Source organism: Solea solea, chromosome 16, assembly GCF_958295425.1.
Source record: "Solea solea chromosome 16, fSolSol10.1, whole genome shotgun sequence".
In the NCBI taxonomy this organism is placed as follows: domain Eukaryota; kingdom Metazoa; phylum Chordata; class Actinopteri; order Pleuronectiformes; family Soleidae; genus Solea; species Solea solea.
The window spans coordinates 2936201-2953700 of NC_081149.1; the positions used below are offsets into that span (position 1 = coordinate 2936201).

The 17500-nt window shown below is 51.9% G+C and overlaps 43 non-coding genes and 1 pseudogene across 43 annotated transcripts in view; 38 read left to right on the top strand and 6 right to left on the bottom strand.

The window, feature by feature from the left end:
- The first annotated feature begins 110 nt into the window (after positions 1-110).
- On the top strand, positions 111-229 carry LOC131476581 (5S ribosomal RNA). Its single transcript, XR_009242946.1, has one exon. It is a non-coding gene; the product is annotated as a 5S ribosomal RNA (ribosomal RNA).
- Positions 230-525: 296 nt separating this feature from the next.
- Positions 526-644, top strand: LOC131440828 (5S ribosomal RNA). Its single transcript, XR_009231512.1, has one exon. It is a non-coding gene; the product is annotated as a 5S ribosomal RNA (ribosomal RNA).
- A 124-nt stretch (positions 645-768) lies between these two features.
- LOC131442849 (U2 spliceosomal RNA) lies at positions 769-959 on the bottom strand. Its single transcript, XR_009233407.1, has one exon. It is a non-coding gene; the product is annotated as a U2 spliceosomal RNA (small nuclear RNA).
- Positions 960-1266: 307 nt separating this feature from the next.
- LOC131441346 (5S ribosomal RNA) lies at positions 1267-1385 on the top strand. Its single transcript, XR_009232013.1, has one exon. It is a non-coding gene; the product is annotated as a 5S ribosomal RNA (ribosomal RNA).
- A 296-nt stretch (positions 1386-1681) lies between these two features.
- Positions 1682-1800, top strand: LOC131476582 (5S ribosomal RNA). Its single transcript, XR_009242947.1, has one exon. It is a non-coding gene; the product is annotated as a 5S ribosomal RNA (ribosomal RNA).
- A 296-nt stretch (positions 1801-2096) lies between these two features.
- LOC131476583 (5S ribosomal RNA) lies at positions 2097-2215 on the top strand. Its single transcript, XR_009242948.1, has one exon. It is a non-coding gene; the product is annotated as a 5S ribosomal RNA (ribosomal RNA).
- A 296-nt stretch (positions 2216-2511) lies between these two features.
- Positions 2512-2630, top strand: LOC131476584 (5S ribosomal RNA). The gene has a single exon (XR_009242949.1). It is a non-coding gene; the product is annotated as a 5S ribosomal RNA (ribosomal RNA).
- A 296-nt stretch (positions 2631-2926) lies between these two features.
- Positions 2927-3045, top strand: LOC131476585 (5S ribosomal RNA). The gene has a single exon (XR_009242950.1). It is a non-coding gene; the product is annotated as a 5S ribosomal RNA (ribosomal RNA).
- Positions 3046-3333: 288 nt separating this feature from the next.
- Positions 3334-3452, top strand: LOC131441380 (5S ribosomal RNA). The gene has a single exon (XR_009232045.1). It is a non-coding gene; the product is annotated as a 5S ribosomal RNA (ribosomal RNA).
- A 124-nt stretch (positions 3453-3576) lies between these two features.
- Positions 3577-3769, bottom strand: LOC131442419 (U2 spliceosomal RNA). The gene has a single exon (XR_009232993.1). It is a non-coding gene; the product is annotated as a U2 spliceosomal RNA (small nuclear RNA).
- A 307-nt stretch (positions 3770-4076) lies between these two features.
- Positions 4077-4195, top strand: LOC131441102 (5S ribosomal RNA). Its single transcript, XR_009231778.1, has one exon. It is a non-coding gene; the product is annotated as a 5S ribosomal RNA (ribosomal RNA).
- Positions 4196-4491: 296 nt separating this feature from the next.
- On the top strand, positions 4492-4610 carry LOC131440830 (5S ribosomal RNA). Its single transcript, XR_009231514.1, has one exon. It is a non-coding gene; the product is annotated as a 5S ribosomal RNA (ribosomal RNA).
- A 296-nt stretch (positions 4611-4906) lies between these two features.
- LOC131476586 (5S ribosomal RNA) lies at positions 4907-5025 on the top strand. Its single transcript, XR_009242951.1, has one exon. It is a non-coding gene; the product is annotated as a 5S ribosomal RNA (ribosomal RNA).
- A 288-nt stretch (positions 5026-5313) lies between these two features.
- Positions 5314-5432, top strand: LOC131476587 (5S ribosomal RNA). Its single transcript, XR_009242952.1, has one exon. It is a non-coding gene; the product is annotated as a 5S ribosomal RNA (ribosomal RNA).
- Positions 5433-5728: 296 nt separating this feature from the next.
- LOC131476588 (5S ribosomal RNA) lies at positions 5729-5847 on the top strand. The gene has a single exon (XR_009242953.1). It is a non-coding gene; the product is annotated as a 5S ribosomal RNA (ribosomal RNA).
- A 296-nt stretch (positions 5848-6143) lies between these two features.
- Positions 6144-6262, top strand: LOC131476591 (5S ribosomal RNA). The gene has a single exon (XR_009242955.1). It is a non-coding gene; the product is annotated as a 5S ribosomal RNA (ribosomal RNA).
- Positions 6263-6550: 288 nt separating this feature from the next.
- LOC131441381 (5S ribosomal RNA) lies at positions 6551-6669 on the top strand. The gene has a single exon (XR_009232046.1). It is a non-coding gene; the product is annotated as a 5S ribosomal RNA (ribosomal RNA).
- Positions 6670-6793: 124 nt separating this feature from the next.
- Positions 6794-6986, bottom strand: LOC131441994 (U2 spliceosomal RNA). Its single transcript, XR_009232581.1, has one exon. It is a non-coding gene; the product is annotated as a U2 spliceosomal RNA (small nuclear RNA).
- A 307-nt stretch (positions 6987-7293) lies between these two features.
- LOC131440849 (5S ribosomal RNA) lies at positions 7294-7412 on the top strand. The gene has a single exon (XR_009231532.1). It is a non-coding gene; the product is annotated as a 5S ribosomal RNA (ribosomal RNA).
- A 296-nt stretch (positions 7413-7708) lies between these two features.
- Positions 7709-7827, top strand: LOC131476592 (5S ribosomal RNA). The gene has a single exon (XR_009242956.1). It is a non-coding gene; the product is annotated as a 5S ribosomal RNA (ribosomal RNA).
- A 296-nt stretch (positions 7828-8123) lies between these two features.
- Positions 8124-8242, top strand: LOC131476593 (5S ribosomal RNA). The gene has a single exon (XR_009242957.1). It is a non-coding gene; the product is annotated as a 5S ribosomal RNA (ribosomal RNA).
- A 296-nt stretch (positions 8243-8538) lies between these two features.
- On the top strand, positions 8539-8657 carry LOC131440831 (5S ribosomal RNA). The gene has a single exon (XR_009231515.1). It is a non-coding gene; the product is annotated as a 5S ribosomal RNA (ribosomal RNA).
- Positions 8658-8953: 296 nt separating this feature from the next.
- Positions 8954-9072, top strand: LOC131476594 (5S ribosomal RNA). The gene has a single exon (XR_009242958.1). It is a non-coding gene; the product is annotated as a 5S ribosomal RNA (ribosomal RNA).
- A 288-nt stretch (positions 9073-9360) lies between these two features.
- LOC131476595 (5S ribosomal RNA) lies at positions 9361-9479 on the top strand. The gene has a single exon (XR_009242959.1). It is a non-coding gene; the product is annotated as a 5S ribosomal RNA (ribosomal RNA).
- Positions 9480-9775: 296 nt separating this feature from the next.
- On the top strand, positions 9776-9894 carry LOC131476597 (5S ribosomal RNA). Its single transcript, XR_009242961.1, has one exon. It is a non-coding gene; the product is annotated as a 5S ribosomal RNA (ribosomal RNA).
- A 296-nt stretch (positions 9895-10190) lies between these two features.
- LOC131476598 (5S ribosomal RNA) lies at positions 10191-10309 on the top strand. The gene has a single exon (XR_009242962.1). It is a non-coding gene; the product is annotated as a 5S ribosomal RNA (ribosomal RNA).
- Positions 10310-10597: 288 nt separating this feature from the next.
- LOC131441426 (5S ribosomal RNA) lies at positions 10598-10716 on the top strand (annotated as a pseudogene).
- A 124-nt stretch (positions 10717-10840) lies between these two features.
- LOC131441995 (U2 spliceosomal RNA) lies at positions 10841-11033 on the bottom strand. Its single transcript, XR_009232582.1, has one exon. It is a non-coding gene; the product is annotated as a U2 spliceosomal RNA (small nuclear RNA).
- Positions 11034-11340: 307 nt separating this feature from the next.
- Positions 11341-11459, top strand: LOC131441103 (5S ribosomal RNA). Its single transcript, XR_009231779.1, has one exon. It is a non-coding gene; the product is annotated as a 5S ribosomal RNA (ribosomal RNA).
- A 296-nt stretch (positions 11460-11755) lies between these two features.
- LOC131441290 (5S ribosomal RNA) lies at positions 11756-11874 on the top strand. Its single transcript, XR_009231959.1, has one exon. It is a non-coding gene; the product is annotated as a 5S ribosomal RNA (ribosomal RNA).
- Positions 11875-12170: 296 nt separating this feature from the next.
- On the top strand, positions 12171-12289 carry LOC131476599 (5S ribosomal RNA). Its single transcript, XR_009242963.1, has one exon. It is a non-coding gene; the product is annotated as a 5S ribosomal RNA (ribosomal RNA).
- Positions 12290-12585: 296 nt separating this feature from the next.
- LOC131476600 (5S ribosomal RNA) lies at positions 12586-12704 on the top strand. The gene has a single exon (XR_009242964.1). It is a non-coding gene; the product is annotated as a 5S ribosomal RNA (ribosomal RNA).
- A 296-nt stretch (positions 12705-13000) lies between these two features.
- Positions 13001-13119, top strand: LOC131477608 (5S ribosomal RNA). The gene has a single exon (XR_009243936.1). It is a non-coding gene; the product is annotated as a 5S ribosomal RNA (ribosomal RNA).
- A 124-nt stretch (positions 13120-13243) lies between these two features.
- On the bottom strand, positions 13244-13436 carry LOC131442586 (U2 spliceosomal RNA). The gene has a single exon (XR_009233156.1). It is a non-coding gene; the product is annotated as a U2 spliceosomal RNA (small nuclear RNA).
- A 308-nt stretch (positions 13437-13744) lies between these two features.
- LOC131476601 (5S ribosomal RNA) lies at positions 13745-13863 on the top strand. Its single transcript, XR_009242965.1, has one exon. It is a non-coding gene; the product is annotated as a 5S ribosomal RNA (ribosomal RNA).
- Positions 13864-14169: 306 nt separating this feature from the next.
- LOC131476603 (5S ribosomal RNA) lies at positions 14170-14288 on the top strand. The gene has a single exon (XR_009242967.1). It is a non-coding gene; the product is annotated as a 5S ribosomal RNA (ribosomal RNA).
- A 296-nt stretch (positions 14289-14584) lies between these two features.
- LOC131476604 (5S ribosomal RNA) lies at positions 14585-14703 on the top strand. The gene has a single exon (XR_009242968.1). It is a non-coding gene; the product is annotated as a 5S ribosomal RNA (ribosomal RNA).
- A 296-nt stretch (positions 14704-14999) lies between these two features.
- LOC131477698 (5S ribosomal RNA) lies at positions 15000-15118 on the top strand. Its single transcript, XR_009244022.1, has one exon. It is a non-coding gene; the product is annotated as a 5S ribosomal RNA (ribosomal RNA).
- Positions 15119-15414: 296 nt separating this feature from the next.
- LOC131476605 (5S ribosomal RNA) lies at positions 15415-15533 on the top strand. Its single transcript, XR_009242969.1, has one exon. It is a non-coding gene; the product is annotated as a 5S ribosomal RNA (ribosomal RNA).
- Positions 15534-15821: 288 nt separating this feature from the next.
- LOC131441382 (5S ribosomal RNA) lies at positions 15822-15940 on the top strand. The gene has a single exon (XR_009232047.1). It is a non-coding gene; the product is annotated as a 5S ribosomal RNA (ribosomal RNA).
- A 124-nt stretch (positions 15941-16064) lies between these two features.
- Positions 16065-16257, bottom strand: LOC131441996 (U2 spliceosomal RNA). The gene has a single exon (XR_009232583.1). It is a non-coding gene; the product is annotated as a U2 spliceosomal RNA (small nuclear RNA).
- Positions 16258-16564: 307 nt separating this feature from the next.
- LOC131441104 (5S ribosomal RNA) lies at positions 16565-16683 on the top strand. The gene has a single exon (XR_009231780.1). It is a non-coding gene; the product is annotated as a 5S ribosomal RNA (ribosomal RNA).
- Positions 16684-16979: 296 nt separating this feature from the next.
- Positions 16980-17098, top strand: LOC131477862 (5S ribosomal RNA). Its single transcript, XR_009244182.1, has one exon. It is a non-coding gene; the product is annotated as a 5S ribosomal RNA (ribosomal RNA).
- A 296-nt stretch (positions 17099-17394) lies between these two features.
- The window catches only part of LOC131441383 (5S ribosomal RNA), a 119-nt gene continuing 13 nt past the window's right edge, over positions 17395-17500 (top strand). Inside the window, exon 1 of the ribosomal RNA XR_009232049.1 lies at positions 17395-17500. This exon is cut by the window's right edge and continues 13 nt beyond it. This is a non-coding gene — a ribosomal RNA (5S ribosomal RNA).

Here is a 17500-nt window from a genome sequence, read left to right on the forward strand (position 1 = left end):
TGGAGATAAAGGCTCAAGTGCAGTGTGTTCGAAAGGCTGACTTTTGAGCTCCTCCACGAGCAGGGGGCCTTGCCTAGTCTATAAAAGGAGTCTGTGTCCCCAGCCCGTCGGCTTACGGCCATACCACCCTGAGCACGCCCGATCTCGTCTGATCTCGGAAGCTAAGCAGGGTCGGGCCTGGTTAGTACTTGGATGGGAGACCGCCTGGGAATACCAGGTGCTGTAAGCTTTTACACTGCTGCTTCCTTACAAGAAACATGGGCTTGCAATTACGTTGACGCACGGGCACACGTTAACGTCCTTCTAGTTTCAGCCTTGGATGTCGCTCTGCAAGCATGTGAGAAGCTTGGAGATGGGGAGCAGCTTACCCATCTCGGTGTAGCTTCCTAATACTGGAATAGAGTGTAGCAGGTAGTGGAGATAAAGGCTCAAGTGCAGTGTGTTCGAAAGGCTGACTTTTGAGCTCCTCCACAAGCAGGGGGCCTTGCCTAGTCTATAAAAGGAGTCTGTGTCCCCGGCCCCTGGGCTTACGGCCATACCACCCTGAGCACGCCCGATCTCGTCTGATCTCGGAAGCTAAGCAGGGTCGGGCCTGGTTAGTACTTGGATGGGAGAACGCCTGGGAATACCAGGTGCTGTAAGCTTTTACACTGCTGCTTCCTTACAAGAAACATGGGCTTGCAATTACGTTGACGCACGGGCACGGGCACAGGCACACGTTAACGTACTTCTAGTTCCAGCCTTGCTTTGGTTTTCACAGAAAAAAGAGAATGGTGCACCGTTCCTGGTGGCACTGCAATGCCAGTAATGCAAGGAGTGAAGAGAGCAAGCCCCAGTTTTCACCTCCCAATGCTCAAAAATGCATTTAATATTTAATCCCCATATAGAGGACATATCAGGTATTAAACTGATAAGAACAGATACTACACTTGATCTTAGCCAAAAGGCCGAGAAGCGATGGCCCACAAGTGTCTGGGGCCAACTCAAGATCTTGGCACACAAGTTACTTGTTGTGGTGCCATGTTTTTTAAGTGCGCATAACAAAGGCTGCTGCTGATCACCTCCGCCCCAAGGTGATCTAAGTGCACTCTGAGCCTTGACAGACAGCTGCTTGACATTTGACACACTCAAAGGGCGCGGCCATACAGCAAAGCCCACCAAAAACAACTTAAACTCTTGAACGTTCGAAAATCTGACCTTTGAGCTCCTCCACGAGCAGGGGGCCTTGCCTAGTCTATAAAAGGAGTCTGTGTCCCCAGCCTGTTGGCTTGCGGCCATACCACCCTGAGCACGCCCGATCTCGTCTGATCTCGGAAGCTAAGCAGGGTCGGGCCTGGTTAGTACTTGGATGGGAGACAGCCTGGGAATACCAGGTGCTGTATGCTTTTACACTGCTGCTTCCTTACAAGAAACATGGGCTTGCAATTACGTTGACACACAGGCACACGTTAACCTCCTTCTAGTTTCAGCCTTGGATGTCGCTCTGCAAGCACGTGAGAAGCTTGGAGATGGGCAGCAGCTTACCCATCTCGGTGTAGCTTCCTAATACTGGAATATAGTGTAGCAGGTAGTGGAGATAAAGGCTCAAGTGCAGTGTGTTCGAAAGGCTGACTTTTGAGCTCCTCCACAAGCAGGGGGCCTTGCCTAGTCTATAAAAGGAGTCTGTGTCCCCGGCCCCTGGGCTTACGGCCATACCACCCTGAGCACGCCCGATCTCGTCTGATCTCGGAAGCTAAGCAGGGTCGGGCCTGGTTAGTACTTGGATGGGAGACCGCCTGGGAATACCAGGTGCTGTAAGCTTTTACACTGCTGCTTCCTTACAAGAAACATGGGCTTGCAATTACGTTGACGCACGGGCACACGTTAACGTCCTTCTAGTTTCAGCCTTGGATGTCGCTCTGCAAGCACGTGAGAAGCTTGGAGATGGGCAGCAGCTTACCCATCTCGATGTAGCTTCCTAATACTGGAATATAGTGTAGCAGGTAGTGGAGATAAAGGCTCAAGTGCAGTGTGTTCGAAAGGCTGACTTTTGAGCTCCTCCACGAGCAGGGGGCCTTGCCTAGTCTATAAAAGGAGTCTGTGTCCCCAGCCCGTCGGCTTACGGCCATACCACCCTGAGCACGCCCGATCTCGTCTGATCTCGGAAGCTAAGCAGGGTCGGGCCTGGTTAGTACTTGGATGGGAGACCGCCTGGGAATACCAGGTGCTGTAAGCTTTTACACTGCTGCTTCCTTACAAGAAACATGGGCTTGCAATTACGTTGACGCACGGGCACACGTTAACGTCCTTCTAGTTTCAGCCTTGGATGTCGCTCTGCAAGCATGTGAGAAGCTTGGAGATGGGGAGCAGCTTACCCATCTCGGTGTAGCTTCCTAATACTGGAATAGAGTGTAGCAGGTAGTGGAGATAAAGGCTCAAGTGCAGTGTGTTCGAAAGGCTGACTTTTGAGCTCCTCCACAAGCAGGGGGCCTTGCCTAGTCTATAAAAGGAGTCTGTGTCCCCGGCCCCTGGGCTTACGGCCATACCACCCTGAGCACGCCCGATCTCGTCTGATCTCGGAAGCTAAGCAGGGTCGGGCCTGGTTAGTACTTGGATGGGAGACCGCCTGGGAATACCAGGTGCTGTAAGCTTTTACACTGCTGCTTCCTTACAAGAAACATGGGCTTGCAATTACGTTGACGCACGGGCACACGTTAACGTCCTTCTAGTTTCAGCCTTGGATGTCGCTCTGCAAGCACGTGAGAAGCTTGGAGATGGGCAGCAGCTTACCCATCTCGATGTAGCTTCCTAATACTGGAATATAGTGTAGCAGGTAGTGGAGATAAAGGCTCAAGTGCAGTGTGTTCGAAAGGCTGACTTTTGAGCTCCTCCACGAGCAGGGGGCCTCGCCTAGTCTATAAAAGGAGTCTGTGTCCCCAGCCCGTCGGCTTACGGCCATACCACCCTGAGCACGCCCGATCTCGTCTGATCTCGGAAGCTAAGCAGGGTCGGGCCTGGTTAGTACTTGGATGGGAGACCGCCTGGGAATACCAGGTGCTGTAAGCTTTTACACTGCTGCTTCCTTACAAGAAACATGGGCTTGCAATTACGTTGGCACACGTTAACGTCCTTCTAGTTTCAGCCTTGGATGTCGTTCTGCAAGCATGTGAGAAGCTTGGAGATGGGCAGCAGCTTACCCATCTCGATGTAGCTTCCTAATACTGGAATATAGTGTAGCAGGTACTCGAGATAAAGGCTCAAGTGCAGTGTGTTCGAAAGGCTGACTTTTGAGCTCCTCCACGAGCAGGGGGCCTTGCCTAGTCTATAAAAGGAGTCTGTGTCCCCAGCCCGTCGGCTTACGGCCATACCACCCTGAGCACGCCCGATCTCGTCTGATCTCGGAAGCTAAGCAGGATCGTGCCTGGTTAGTACTTGGATGGGAGACCGCCTGGGAATAGCAGGTGCTGTAAGCTTTTACACTGCTGCTTCCTTACAAGAAACATGGGCTTGCAATTACGTTGACGCACGGGCATGGGCACAGGCACACGTTAACGTACTTCTATTTCCAGCCTTGCTTTGGTTTTCACAGAAAAAAGAGAATGGTGCACCGTTCCTGGTGGCACTGCAATGCCAGGTCAATGCAAGGAGTGAAGAGAGCAAGCCCCAGTTTTCACATCCCAATGCTCAAAAATGCATTTAATATTTAATCCCCATATAGAGGACATATCAGATATTAAACTGATAAGAACAGATACTACACTTGATCTTAGCCAAAAGGCCGAGAAGCGATGGCCCACAAGTGTCTGGGGCCAAATCAAGATCTTGGCACACAAGTTACTTGTTGTGGTGCCATGTTTTTTAAGTGCGCATAACAAAGGCTGCTGCTGATCACCTCCGCCCCAAGGTGATCTAAGTGCACTCTGAGCCTTGACGGACAGCTGCTTGACATTTGACACACTCAAAGGGCGCGGCCATACAGCAAAGCCCACCAAAAACAACTTAAACTCTTGAACGTTCGAAAGGCTGACCTTTGAGCTCCTCCACGAGCAGGGGGCCTTACCTAGTCTATAAAAGGAGTCTGTGTCCCCAGCCTGTCGGGTTACGGCCATACCACCCTGAGCACGCCCGATCTCGTCTGATCTCGGAAGCTAAGCAGGATCGGGCCTGGTTAGTACTTGGATGGGAGACCGCCTGGGAATACCAGGTGCTGTAAGCTTTTACACTGCTGCTTCCTTACAAGAAACATGGGCTTGCAATTACGTTGACGCACGGGCACACGTTAACGTCCTTCTAGTTTCAGCCTTGGATGTCGCTCTGCAAGCACCTGAGAAGCTTGGAGATGGGGAGTAGCTTACCCATCTCGGTGTAGCTTCCTAATACTGGAATAGAGTGTAGCAGGTAGTGGAGATAAAGGCTCAAGTGCAGTGTGTTCGAAAGGCTGACTTTTGAGCTCCTCCACAAGCAGGGGGCCTTGCCTAGTCTATAAAAGGAGTCTGTGTCCCCGGCCCCTGGGCTTACGGCCATACCACCCTGAGCACGCCCGATCTCGTCTGATCTCGGAAGCTAAGCAGGGTCGGGCCTGGTTAGTACTTGGATGGGAGAACGCCTGGGAATACCAGGTGCTGTAAGCTTTTACACTGCTGCTTCCTTACAAGAAACATGGGCTTGCAATTACGTTGACGCACGGGCACACGTTAACGTCCTTCTAGTTTCAGCCTTGGATGTCGCTCTGCAAGCACGTGAGAAGCTTGGAGATGGGCAGCAGCTTACCCATCTCGATGTAGCTTCCTAATACTGGAATATAGTGTAGCAGGTAGTGGAGATAAAGGCTCAAGTGCAGTGTGTTCGAAAGGCTGACTTTTGAGCTCCTCCACGAGCAGGGGGCCTTGCCTAGTCTATAAAAGGAGTCTGTGTCCCCAGCCCGTCGGCTTACGGCCATACCACCCTGAGCACGCCCGATCTCGTCTGATCTCGGAAGCTAAGCAGGGTCGGGCCTGGTTAGTACTTGGATGGGAGACCGCCTGGGAATACCAGGTGCTGTAAGCTTTTACACTGCTGCTTCCTTACAAGAAACATGGGCTTGCAATTACGTTGGCACACGTTAACGTCCTTCTAGTTTCAGCCTTGGATGTCGCTCTGCAAGCACGTGAGAAGCTTGGAGATGGGCAGCAGCTTACCCATCTCGATGTAGCTTCCTAATACTGGAATATAGTGTAGCAGGTAGTGGAGATAAAGGCTCAAGTGCAGTGTGTTCGAAAGGCTGACTTTTGAGCTCCTCCACGAGCAGGGGGCCTTGCCTAGTCTATAAAAGGAGTCTGTGTCCCCAGCCCGTCGGCTTACGGCCATACCACCCTGAGCACGCCCGATCTCGTCTGATCTCGGAAGCTAAGCAGGGTCGGGCCTGGTTAGTACTTGGATGGGAGACCGCCTGGGAATACCAGGTGCTGTAAGCTTTTACACTGCTGCTTCCTTACAAGAAACATGGGCTTGCAATTACGTTGACGCACGGGAACACGTTAACGTCCTTCTAGTTTCAGCCTTGGATGTCGCTCTGCAAGCATGTGAGAAGCTTGGAGATGGGGAGCAGCTTACCCATCTCGGTGTAGCTTCCTAATACTGGAATAGAGTGTAGCAGGTAGTGGAGATAAAGGCTCAAGTGCAGTGTGTTCGAAAGGCTGACTTTTGAGCTCCTCCACAAGCAGGGGGCCTTGCCTAGTCTATAAAAGGAGTCTGTGTCCCCGGCCCCTGGGCTTACGGCCATACCACCCTGAGCACGCCCGATCTCGTCTGATCTCGGAAGCTAAGCAGGGTCGGGCCTGGTTAGTACTTGGATGGGAGACCGCCTGGGAATACCAGGTGCTGTAAGCTTTTACACTGCTGCTTCCTTACAAGAAACATGGGCTTGCAATTACGTTGACGCACGGGCACACGTTAACGTCCTTCTAGTTTCAGCCTTGGATGTCGCTCTGCAAGCACGTGAGAAGCTTGGAGATGGGCAGCAGCTTACCCATCTCGATGTAGCTTCCTAATACTGGAATATAGTGTAGCAGGTAGTGGAGATAAAGGCTCAAGTGCAGTGTGTTCGAAAGGCTGACTTTTGAGCTCCTCCACGAGCAGGGGGCCTCGCCTAGTCTATAAAAGGAGTCTGTGTCCCCAGCCCGTCGGCTTACGGCCATACCACCCTGAGCACGCCCGATCTCGTCTGATCTCGGAAGCTAAGCAGGGTCGGGCCTGGTTAGTACTTGGATGGGAGACCGCCTGGGAATACCAGGTGCTGTAAGCTTTTACACTGCTGCTTCCTTACAAGAAACATGGGCTTGCAATTACGTTGGCACACGTTAACGTCCTTCTAGTTTCAGCCTTGGATGTCGTTCTGCAAGCATGTGAGAAGCTTGGAGATGGGCAGCAGCTTACCCATCTCGATGTAGCTTCCTAATACTGGAATATAGTGTAGCAGGTACTCGAGATAAAGGCTCAAGTGCAGTGTGTTCGAAAGGCTGACTTTTGAGCTCCTCCACGAGCAGGGGGCCTTGCCTAGTCTATAAAAGGAGTCTGTGTCCCCAGCCCGTCGGCTTACGGCCATACCACCCTGAGCACGCCCGATCTCGTCTGATCTCGGAAGCTAAGCAGGATCGTGCCTGGTTAGTACTTGGATGGGAGACCGCCTGGGAATAGCAGGTGCTGTAAGCTTTTACACTGCTGCTTCCTTACAAGAAACATGGGCTTGCAATTACGTTGACGCACGGGCATGGGCACAGGCACATGTTAACGTAATTCTATTTCCAGCCTTGCTTTGGTTTTCACAGAAAAAAGAGAATGGTGCACCGTTCCTGGTGGCACTGCAATGCCAGGTCAATGCAAGGAGTGAAGAGAGCAAGCCCCAGTTTTCACCTCCCAATGCTCAAAAATGCATTTAATATTTAATCCCCATATAGAGGACATATCAGATATTAAACTGATAAGAACAGATACTACACTTGATCTTAGCCAAAAGGCCGAGAAGCGATGGCCCACAAGTGTCTGGGGCCAAATCAAGATCTTGGCACACAAGTTACTTGTTGTGGTGCCATGTTTTTTAAGTGCGCATAACAAAGGCTGCTGCTGATCACCTCCGCCCCAAGGTGATCTAAGTGCACTCTGAGCCTTGACGGACAGCTGCTTGACATTTGACACACTCAAAGGGCGCGGCCATACAGCAAAGCCCACCAAAAACAACTTAAACTCTTGAACGTTCGAAAGGCTGACCTTTGAGCTCCTCCACGAGCAGGGGGCCTTACCTAGTCTATAAAAGGAGTCTGTGTCCCCAGCCTGTCGGGTTACGGCCATACCACCCTGAGCACGCCCGATCTCGTCTGATCTCGGAAGCTAAGCAGGGTCGGGCCTGTTTAGTACTTGGATGGGAGACCGCCTGGGAATACCAGGTGCTGTAAGCTTTTACACTGCTGCTTCCTTACAAGAAACATGGGCTTGCAATTACGTTGACGCACAGGCACACGTTAACGTCCTTCTAGTTTCAGCCTTGGATGTCGCTCTGCAAGCACGTGAGAAGCTTGGAGATGGGCAGCAGCTTACCCATCTCGATGTAGCTTCCTAATACTGGAATATAGTGTAGCAGGTAGTGGAGATAAAGGCTCAAGTGCAGTGTGTTCGAAAGGCTGACTTTTGAGCTCCTCCACGAGCAGGGGGCCTTGCCTAGTCTATAAAAGGAGTCTGTGTCCCCAGCCCGTCGGCTTACGGCCATACCACCCTGAGCACGCCCGATCTCGTCTGATCTCGGAAGCTAAGCAGGGTCGGGCCTGGTTAGTACTTGGATGGGAGACCGCCTGGGAATACCAGGTGCTGTAAGCTTTTACACTGCTGCTTCCTTACAAGAAACATGGGCTTGCAATTACGTTGACGCACGGGCACACGTTAACGTCCTTCTAGTTTCAGCCTTGGATGTCGCTCTGCAAGCACCTGAGAAGCTTGGAGATGGGGAGTAGCTTACCCATCTCGGTGTAGCTTCCTAATACTGGAATAGAGTGTAGCAGGTAGTGGAGATAAAGGCTCAAGTGCAGTGTGTTCGAAAGGCTGACTTTTGAGCTCCTCCACGAGCAGGGGGCCTTGCCTAGTCTATAAAAGGAGTTTGTGTCCCCAGCCCGTCGGCTTACGGCCATACCACCCTGAGCACGCCCGATCTCGTCTGATCTCGGAAGCTAAGCAGGGTCGGGCCTGGTTAGTACTTGGATGGGAGACCGCCTGGGAATACCAGGTGCTGTAAGCTATTACACTGCTGCTTCCTTACAAGAAACATGGGCTTGCAATTACGTTGACGCACGGGCACACGTTAACGTCCTTCTAGTTTCAGCCTTGGATGTCGCTCTGCAAGCACCTGAGAAGCTTGGAGATGGGGAGTAGCTTACCCATCTCGGTGTAGCTTCCTAATACTGGAATAGAGTGTAGCAGGTAGTGGAGATAAAGGCTCAAGTGCAGTGTGTTCGAAAGGCTGACTTTTGAGCTCCTCCACAAGCAGGGGGCCTTGCCTAGTCTATAAAAGGAGTCTGTGTCCCCGGCCCCTGGGCTTACGGCCATACCACCCTGAGCACGCCCGATCTCGTCTGATCTCGGAAGCTAAGCAGGGTCGGGCCTGGTTAGTACTTGGATGGGAGAACGCCTGGGAATACCAGGTGCTGTAAGCTTTTACACTGCTGCTTCCTTACAAGAAACATGGGCTTGCAATTACGTTGACGCACGGGCACACGTTAACGTCCTTCTAGTTTCAGCCTTGGATGTCGCTCTGCAAGCACGTGAGAAGCTTGGAGATGGGCAGCAGCTTACCCATCTCGATGTAGCTTCCTAATACTGGAATATAGTGTAGCAGGTAGTGGAGATAAAGGCTCAAGTGCAGTGTGTTCGAAAGGCTGACTTTTGAGCTCCTCCACGAGCAGGGGGCCTTGCCTAGTCTATAAAAGGAGTCTGTGTCCCCAGCCCGTCGGCTTACGGCCATACCACCCTGAGCACGCCCGATCTCGTCTGATCTCGGAAGCTAAGCAGGGTCGGGCCTGGTTAGTACTTGGATGGGAGACCGCCTGGGAATACCAGGTGCTGTAAGCTTTTACACTGCTGCTTCCTTACAAGAAACATGGGCTTGCAATTACGTTGGCACACGTTAACGTCCTTCTAGTTTCAGCCTTGGATGTCGCTCTGCAAGCACGTGAGAAGCTTGGAGATGGGCAGCAGCTTACCCATCTCGATGTAGCTTCCTAATACTGGAATATAGTGTAGCAGGTAGTGGAGATAAAGGCTCAAGTGCAGTGTGTTCGAAAGGCTGACTTTTGAGCTCCTCCACGAGCAGGGGGCCTTGCCTAGTCTATAAAAGGAGTCTGTGTCCCCAGCCCGTCGGCTTACGGCCATACCACCCTGAGCACGCCCGATCTCGTCTGATCTCGGAAGCTAAGCAGGGTCGGGCCTGGTTAGTACTTGGATGGGAGACCGCCTGGGAATACCAGGTGCTGTAAGCTTTTACACTGCTGCTTCCTTACAAGAAACATGGGCTTGCAATTACGTTGACGCACGGGAACACGTTAACGTCCTTCTAGTTTCAGCCTTGGATGTCGCTCTGCAAGCATGTGAGAAGCTTGGAGATGGGGAGCAGCTTACCCATCTCGGTGTAGCTTCCTAATACTGGAATAGAGTGTAGCAGGTAGTGGAGATAAAGGCTCAAGTGCAGTGTGTTCGAAAGGCTGACTTTTGAGCTCCTCCACAAGCAGGGGGCCTTGCCTAGTCTATAAAAGGAGTCTGTGTCCCCGGCCCCTGGGCTTACGGCCATACCACCCTGAGCACGCCCGATCTCGTCTGATCTCGGAAGCTAAGCAGGGTCGGGCCTGGTTAGTACTTGGATGGGAGACCGCCTGGGAATACCAGGTGCTGTAAGCTTTTACACTGCTGCTTCCTTACAAGAAACATGGGCTTGCAATTACGTTGACGCACGGGCACACGTTAACGTCCTTCTAGTTTCAGCCTTGGATGTCGCTCTGCAAGCACGTGAGAAGCTTGGAGATGGGCAGCAGCTTACCCATCTCGATGTAGCTTCCTAATACTGGAATATAGTGTAGCAGGTAGTGGAGATAAAGGCTCAAGTGCAGTGTGTTCGAAAGGCTGACTTTTGAGCTCCTCCACGAGCAGGGGGCCTCGCCTAGTCTATAAAAGGAGTCTGTGTCCCCAGCCCGTCGGCTTACGGCCATACCACCCTGAGCACGCCCGATCTCGTCTGATCTCGGAAGCTAAGCAGGGTCGGGCCTGGTTAGTACTTGGATGGGAGACCGCCTGGGAATACCAGGTGCTGTAAGCTTTTACACTGCTGCTTCCTTACAAGAAACATGGGCTTGCAATTACGTTGGCACACGTTAACGTCCTTCTAGTTTCAGCCTTGGATGTCGTTCTGCAAGCATGTGAGAAGCTTGGAGATGGGCAGCAGCTTACCCATCTCGATGTAGCTTCCTAATACTGGAATATAGTGTAGCAGGTACTCGAGATAAAGGCTCAAGTGCAGTGTGTTCGAAAGGCTGACTTTTGAGCTCCTCCACGAGCAGGGGGCCTTGCCTAGTCTATAAAAGGAGTCTGTGTCCCCAGCCCGTCGGCTTACGGCCATACCACCCTGAGCACGCCCGATCTCGTCTGATCTCGGAAGCTAAGCAGGATCGTGCCTGGTTAGTACTTGGATGAGAGACCGCCTGGGAATAGCAGGTGCTGTAAGCTTTTACACTGCTGCTTCCTTACAAGAAACATGGGCTTGCAATTACGTTGACGCACGGGCATGGGCACAGGCACACGTTAACGTACTTCTATTTCCAGCCTTGCTTTGGTTTTCACAGAAAAAAGAGAATGGTGCACCGTTCCTGGTGGCACTGCAATGCCAGGTCAATGCAAGGAGTGAAGAGAGCAAGCCCCAGTTTTCACCTCCCAATGCTCAAAAATGCATTTAATATTTAATCCCCATATAGAGGACATATCAGATATTAAACTGATAAGAACAGATACTACACTTGATCTTAGCCAAAAGGCCGAGAAGCGATGGCCCACAAGTGTCTGGGGCCAAATCAAGATCTTGGCACACAAGTTACTTGTTGTGGTGCCATGTTTTTTAAGTGCGCATAACAAAGGCTGCTGCTGATCACCTCCGCCCCAAGGTGATCTAAGTGCACTCTGAGCCTTGACGGACAGCTGCTTGACATTTGACACACTCAAAGGGCGCGGCCATACAGCAAAGCCCACCAAAAACAACTTAAACTCTTGAACGTTCGAAAGGCTGACCTTTGAGCTCCTCCACGAGCAGGGGGCCTTACCTAGTCTATAAAAGGAGTCTGTGTCCCCAGCCTGTCGGGTTACGGCCATACCACCCTGAGCACGCCCGATCTCGTCTGATCTCGGAAGCTAAGCAGGATCGGGCCTGGTTAGTACTTGGATGGGAGACCGCCTGGGAATACCAGGTGCTGTAAGCTTTTACACTGCTGCTTCCTTACAAGAAACATGGGCTTGCAATTACGTTGACGCACGGGCACATGTTAACGTCCTTCTAGTTTCAGCCTTGGATGTCGCTCTGCAAGCATGTGAGAAGCTTGGAGATGGGGAGCAGCTTACCCATCTCGGTGTAGCTTCCTAATACTGGAATAGAGTGTAGCAGGTAGTGGAGATAAAGGCTCAAGTTTAGTGTGTTCGAAAGGCTGACTTTTGAGCTCCTCCACGAGCAGGGGGCCTTGCCTAGTCTATAAAAGGAGTCTGTGTCCACGGCCCCTGGGCTTACGGCCAAGCCACCCTGAGCACGCTCGATCTCGTCTGATCTCGGAAGCTAAGCAGGGTCGGGCCTGTTTAGTACTTGGATGGGAGACCGCCTGGGAATACCAGGTGCTGTAAGCTTTTACACTGCTGCTTCCTTACAAGAAACATGGGCTTGCAATTACGTTGACGCACAGGCACACGTTAACGTCCTTCTAGTTTCAGCCTTGGATGTCGCTCTGCAAGCACGTGAGAAGCTTGGAGATGGGCAGCAGCTTACCCATCTCGATGTAGCTTCCTAATACTGGAATATAGTGTAGCAGGTAGTGGAGATAAAGGCTCAAGTGCAGTGTGTTCGAAAGGCTGACTTTTGAGCTCCTCCACGAGCAGGGGGCCTTGCCTAGTCTATAAAAGGAGTCTGTGTCCCCAGCCCGTCGGCTTACGGCCATACCACCCTGAGCACGCCCGATCTCGTCTGATCTCGGAAGCTAAGCAGGGTCGGGCCTGGTTAGTACTTGGATGGGAGACCGCCTGGGAATACCAGGTGCTGTAAGCTTTTACACTGCTGCTTCCTTACAAGAAACATGGGCTTGCAATTACGTTGACGCACGGGCACACGTTAACGTCCTTCTAGTTTCAGCCTTGGATGTCGCTCTGCAAGCACCTGAGAAGCTTGGAGATGGGGAGTAGCTTACCCATCTCGGTGTAGCTTCCTAATACTGGAATAGAGTGTAGCAGGTAGTGGAGATAAAGGCTCAAGTGCAGTGTGTTCGAAAGGCTGACTTTTGAGCTCCTCCACGAGCAGGGGGCCTTGCCTAGTCTATAAAAGGAGTCTGTGTCCCCAGCCCGTCGGCTTACGGCCATACCACCCTGAGCACGCCCGATCTCGTCTGATCTCGGAAGCTAAGCAGGGTCGGGCCTGGTTAGTACTTGGATGGGAGACCGCCTGGGAATACCAGGTGCTGTAAGCTTTTACACTGCTGCTTCCTTACAAGAAACATGGGCTTGCAATTACGTTGACGCACGGGCAAACGTTAACGTCCTTCTAGTTTCAGCCTTGGATGTCGCTCTGCAAGCACGTGAGAAGCTTGGAGATGGGCAGCAGCTTACCCATCTCGATGTAGCTTCCTAATACTGGAATATAGTGTAGCAGGTAGTGGAGATAAAGGCTCAAGTGCAGTGTGTTCGAAAGGCTGACTTTTGAGCTCCTCCACGAGCAGGGGGCCTTGCCTAGTCTATAAAAGGAGTCTGTGTCCCCAGCCCGTCGCCTTACGGCCATACCACCCTGAGCACGCCCGATCTCGTCTGATCTCGGAAGCTAAGCAGGGTCGGGCCTGGTTAGTACTTGGATGGGAGACCGCCTGGGAATACCAGGTGCTGTAAGCTTTTACACTGCTGCTTCCTTACAAGAAACATGGGCTTGCAATTACGTTGACGCACGGGCACGGGCACAGGCACACGTTAACGTCCTTCTAGTTCCAGCCTTGCTTTGGTTTTCACAGTAAAAAGAGAATTGTGCACAGTTCCTGGTGGCACTGCAATGCCAGGTCAATGCAAGGAGTGAAGAGAGCAAGCCCCAGTTTTCACCTCCCAATGCTCAAAAATGCATTTAATATTTAATCCCCATATAGAGGACATATCAGATATTAAACTGATAAGAACAGATACTACACTTGATCTTAGCCAAAAGGCCTAGAAGCGATGGCCCACAAGTGTCTTGGGCCAACTCAAGATCTTGGCACACAAGTTACTTGTTGTGGTGCCATGTTTTTTAAGTGCGCATAACAAAGGCTGCTGCTGATCACCTCTGCCCCAAGGTGATCTAAGTGCACCTCTGAGCCTTGACGGACAGCTGCTTGACATTTGACACACTCAAAGGGCGCGGCCATACAGCAAAGCCCACCAAAAACAACTTAAACTCTTGAACGTTCGAAAGGCTGACCTTTGAGCTCCTCCACGAGAAGGGGGCCTTGCCTAGTCTATAAAAGGAGTCTGTGTCCCCAGCCCGGCGGCTTACGGCCATACCACCCTGAGCACGCCCGATCTCGTCTGATCTCGGAAGCTAAGCAGGGTCGGGCCTGGTTAGTACTTGGATGGGAGACCGCCTGGGAATACCAGGTGCTGTAAGCTTTTACACTGCTGCTTCCTTACAAGAAACATGGGCTTGCAATTACGTTGATGCACGGGCACACGTTAACGTCCTTCTAGTTTCAGCCTTGGATGTCGCTCTGCAAGCACGTGAGAAGCACGTAAGCTGCTGGAGATGGGCAGCAGCTTACCCATCTCGGTGTAGCTTCCTAATACTGGAATATAGTGTAGCAGGTAGTGGAGATAAAGGCTCAAGTGCAGTGTGTTCGAAAGGCTGACTTTTGAGCTCCTCCACAAGCAGGGGGCCTTGCCTAGTCTATAAAAGGAGTCTGTGTCCCCGGCCCCTGGGCTTACGGCCATACCACCCTGAGCACGCCCGATCTCGTCTGATCTCGGAAGCTAAGCAGGGTCGGGCCTGGTTAGTACTTGGATGGGAGACCGCCTGGGAATACCAGGTGCTGTAAGCTTTTACACTGCTGCTTCCTTACAAGAAACATGGGCTTGCAATTACGTTGACGCACGGGCACACGTTAACGTCCTTCTAGTTTCAGCCTTGGATGTCGCTCTGCAAGCACGTGAGAAGCTTGGAGATGGGCAGCAGCTTACCCATCTCGATGTAGCTTCCTAATACTGGAATATAGTGTAGCAGGTAGTGGAGATAAAGGCTCAAGTGCAGTGTGTTCGAAAGGCTGACTTTTGAGCTCCTCCACGAGCAGGGGGCCTTGCCTAGTCTATAAAAGGAGTCTGTGTCCCCAGCCCGTCGGCTTACGGCCATACCACCCTGAGCACGCCCGATCTCGTCTGATCTCGGAAGCTAAGCAGGGTCGGGCCTGGTTAGTACTTGGATGGGAGACCGCCTGGGAATACCAGGTGCTGTAAGCTTTTACACTGCTGCTTCCTTACAAGAAACATGGGCTTGCAATTACGTTGACGCACGGGCACACGTTAACGTCCTTCTAGTTTCAGCCTTGGATGTCGCTCTGCAAGCATGTGAGAAGCTTGGAGATGGGGAGCAGCTTACCCATCTCGGTGTAGCTTCCTAATACTGGAATAGAGTGTAGCAGGTAGTGGAGATAAAGGCTCAAGTGCAGTGTGTTCGAAAGGCTGACTTTTGAGCTCCTCCACAAGCAGGGGGCCTTGCCTAGTCTATAAAAGGAGTCTGTGTCCCCGGCCCCTGGGCTTACGGCCATACCACCCTGAGCACGCCCGATCTCGTCTGATCTCGGAAGCTAAGCAGGGTCAGGCCTGGTTAGTACTTGGATGGGAGACCGCCTGGGAATACCAGGTGCTGTAAGCTTTTACACTGCTGCTTCCTTACAAGAAACATGGGCTTGCAATTACGTTGACGCACAGGCACACGTTAACGTCCTTCTAGTTTCAGCCTTGGATGTCGCTCTGCAAGCACGTGAGAAGCTTGGAGATGGGCAGCAGCTTACCCATCTCGATGTAGCTTCCTAATACTGGAATATAGTGTAGCAGGTAGTGGAGATAAAGGCTCAAGTGCAGTGTGTTCGAAAGGCTGACTTTTGAGCTCCTCCACGAGCAGGGGGCCTCGCCTAGTCTATAAAAGGAGTCTGTGTCCCCAGCCCGTCGGCTTACGGCCATACCACCCTGAGCACGCCCGATCTCGTCTGATCTCGGAAGCTAAGCAGGGTCGGGCCTGGTTAGTACTTGGATGGGAGACCGCCTGGGAATACCAGGTGCTGTAAGCTTTTACACTGCTGCTTCCTTACAAGAAACATGGGCTTGCAATTACGTTGGCACACGTTAACGTCCTTCTAGTTTCAGCCTTGGATGTCGTTCTGCAAGCATGTGAGAAGCTTGGAGATGGGCAGCAGCTTACCCATCTCGATGTAGCTTCCTAATACTGGAATATAGTGTAGCAGGTACTCGAGATAAAGGCTCAAGTGCAGTGTGTTCGAAAGGCTGACTTTTGAGCTCCTCCACGAGCAGGGGGCCTTGCCTAGTCTATAAAAGGAGTCTGTGTCCCCAGCCCGTCGGCTTACGGCCATACCACCCTGAGCACGCCCGATCTCGTCTGATCTCGGAAGCTAAGCAGGATCGTGCCTGGTTAGTACTTGGATGGGAGACCGCCTGGGAATAGCAGGTGCTGTAAGCTTTTACACTGCTGCTTCCTTACAAGAAACATGGGCTTGCAATTACGTTGACGCACGGGCATGGGCACAGGCACACGTTAACGTACTTCTATTTCCAGCCTTGCTTTGGTTTTCACAGAAAAAAGAGAATGGTGCACCGTTCCTGGTGGCACTGCAATGCCAGGTCAATGCAAGGAGTGAAGAGAGCAAGCCCCAGTTTTCACCTCCCAATGCTCAAAAATGCATTTAATATTTAATCCCCATATAGAGGACATATCAGATATTAAACTGATAAGAACAGATACTACACTTGATCTTAGCCAAAAGGCCGAGAAGCGATGGCCCACAAGTGTCTGGGGCCAAATCAAGATCTTGGCACACAAGTTACTTGTTGTGGTGCCATGTTTTTTAAGTGCGCATAACAAAGGCTGCTGCTGATCACCTCCGCCCCAAGGTGATCTAAGTGCACTCTGAGCCTTGACGGACAGCTGCTTGACATTTGACACACTCAAAGGGCGCGGCCATACAGCAAAGCCCACCAAAAACAACTTAAACTCTTGAACGTTCGAAAGGCTGACCTTTGAGCTCCTCCACGAGCAGGGGGCCTTACCTAGTCTATAAAAGGAGTCTGTGTCCCCAGCCTGTCGGGTTACGGCCATACCACCCTGAGCACGCCCGATCTCGTCTGATCTCGGAAGCTAAGCAGGATCGGGCCTGGTTAGTACTTGGATGGGAGACCGCCTGGGAATACCAGGTGCTGTAAGCTTTTACACTGCTGCTTCCTTACAAGAAACATGGGCTTGCAATTACGTTGACGCACGGGCACATGTTAACGTCCTTCTAGTTTCAGCCTTGGATGTCGCTCTGCAAGCATGTGAGAAGCTTGGAGATGGGGAGCAGCTTACCCATCTCGGTGTAGCTTCCTAATACTGGAATAGAGTGTAGCAGGTAGTGGAGATAAAGGCTCAAGTTTAGTGTGTTCGAAAGGCTGACTTTTGAGCTCCTCCACGAGCAGGGGGCCTTGCCTAGTCTATAAAAGGAGTCTGTGTCCACGGCCCCTGGGCTTACGGCCAAGCCACCCTGAGCACGCCCGATCTCGTCTGATCTCGGAAGCTAAGCAGGGTCGGGCCTGGTTAGTACTTGGATGGGAGACCGCCTGGGAATACCAGGTGCTGTAAGCTTTTACACTGCTGCTTCCTTACAAGAAACATGGGCTTGCAATTACGTTGACGCACGGGCACACGTTAACGTCCTTCTAGTTTCAGCCTTGGATGTCGCTCTGCAAGCACGTGAGAAGCTTGGAGATGGGCAGCAGCTTACCCATCTCGATGTAGCTTCCTAATACTGGAATATAGTGTAGCAGGTAGTGGAGATAAAGGCTCAAGTGCAGTGTGTTCGAAAGGCTGACTTTTGAGCTCCTCCACGAGCAGGGGGCCTTGCCTAGTCTATAAAAGGAGTCTGTGTCCCCAGCCCGTCGGCTTACGGCCATACCACCCTGAGCACGCCCGATCTCGTCTGATCTCGGAAGCTAAGCAGGATCGTGCCTGGTTAGTACTTGGATGGGAGACCGCCTGGGAATAGCA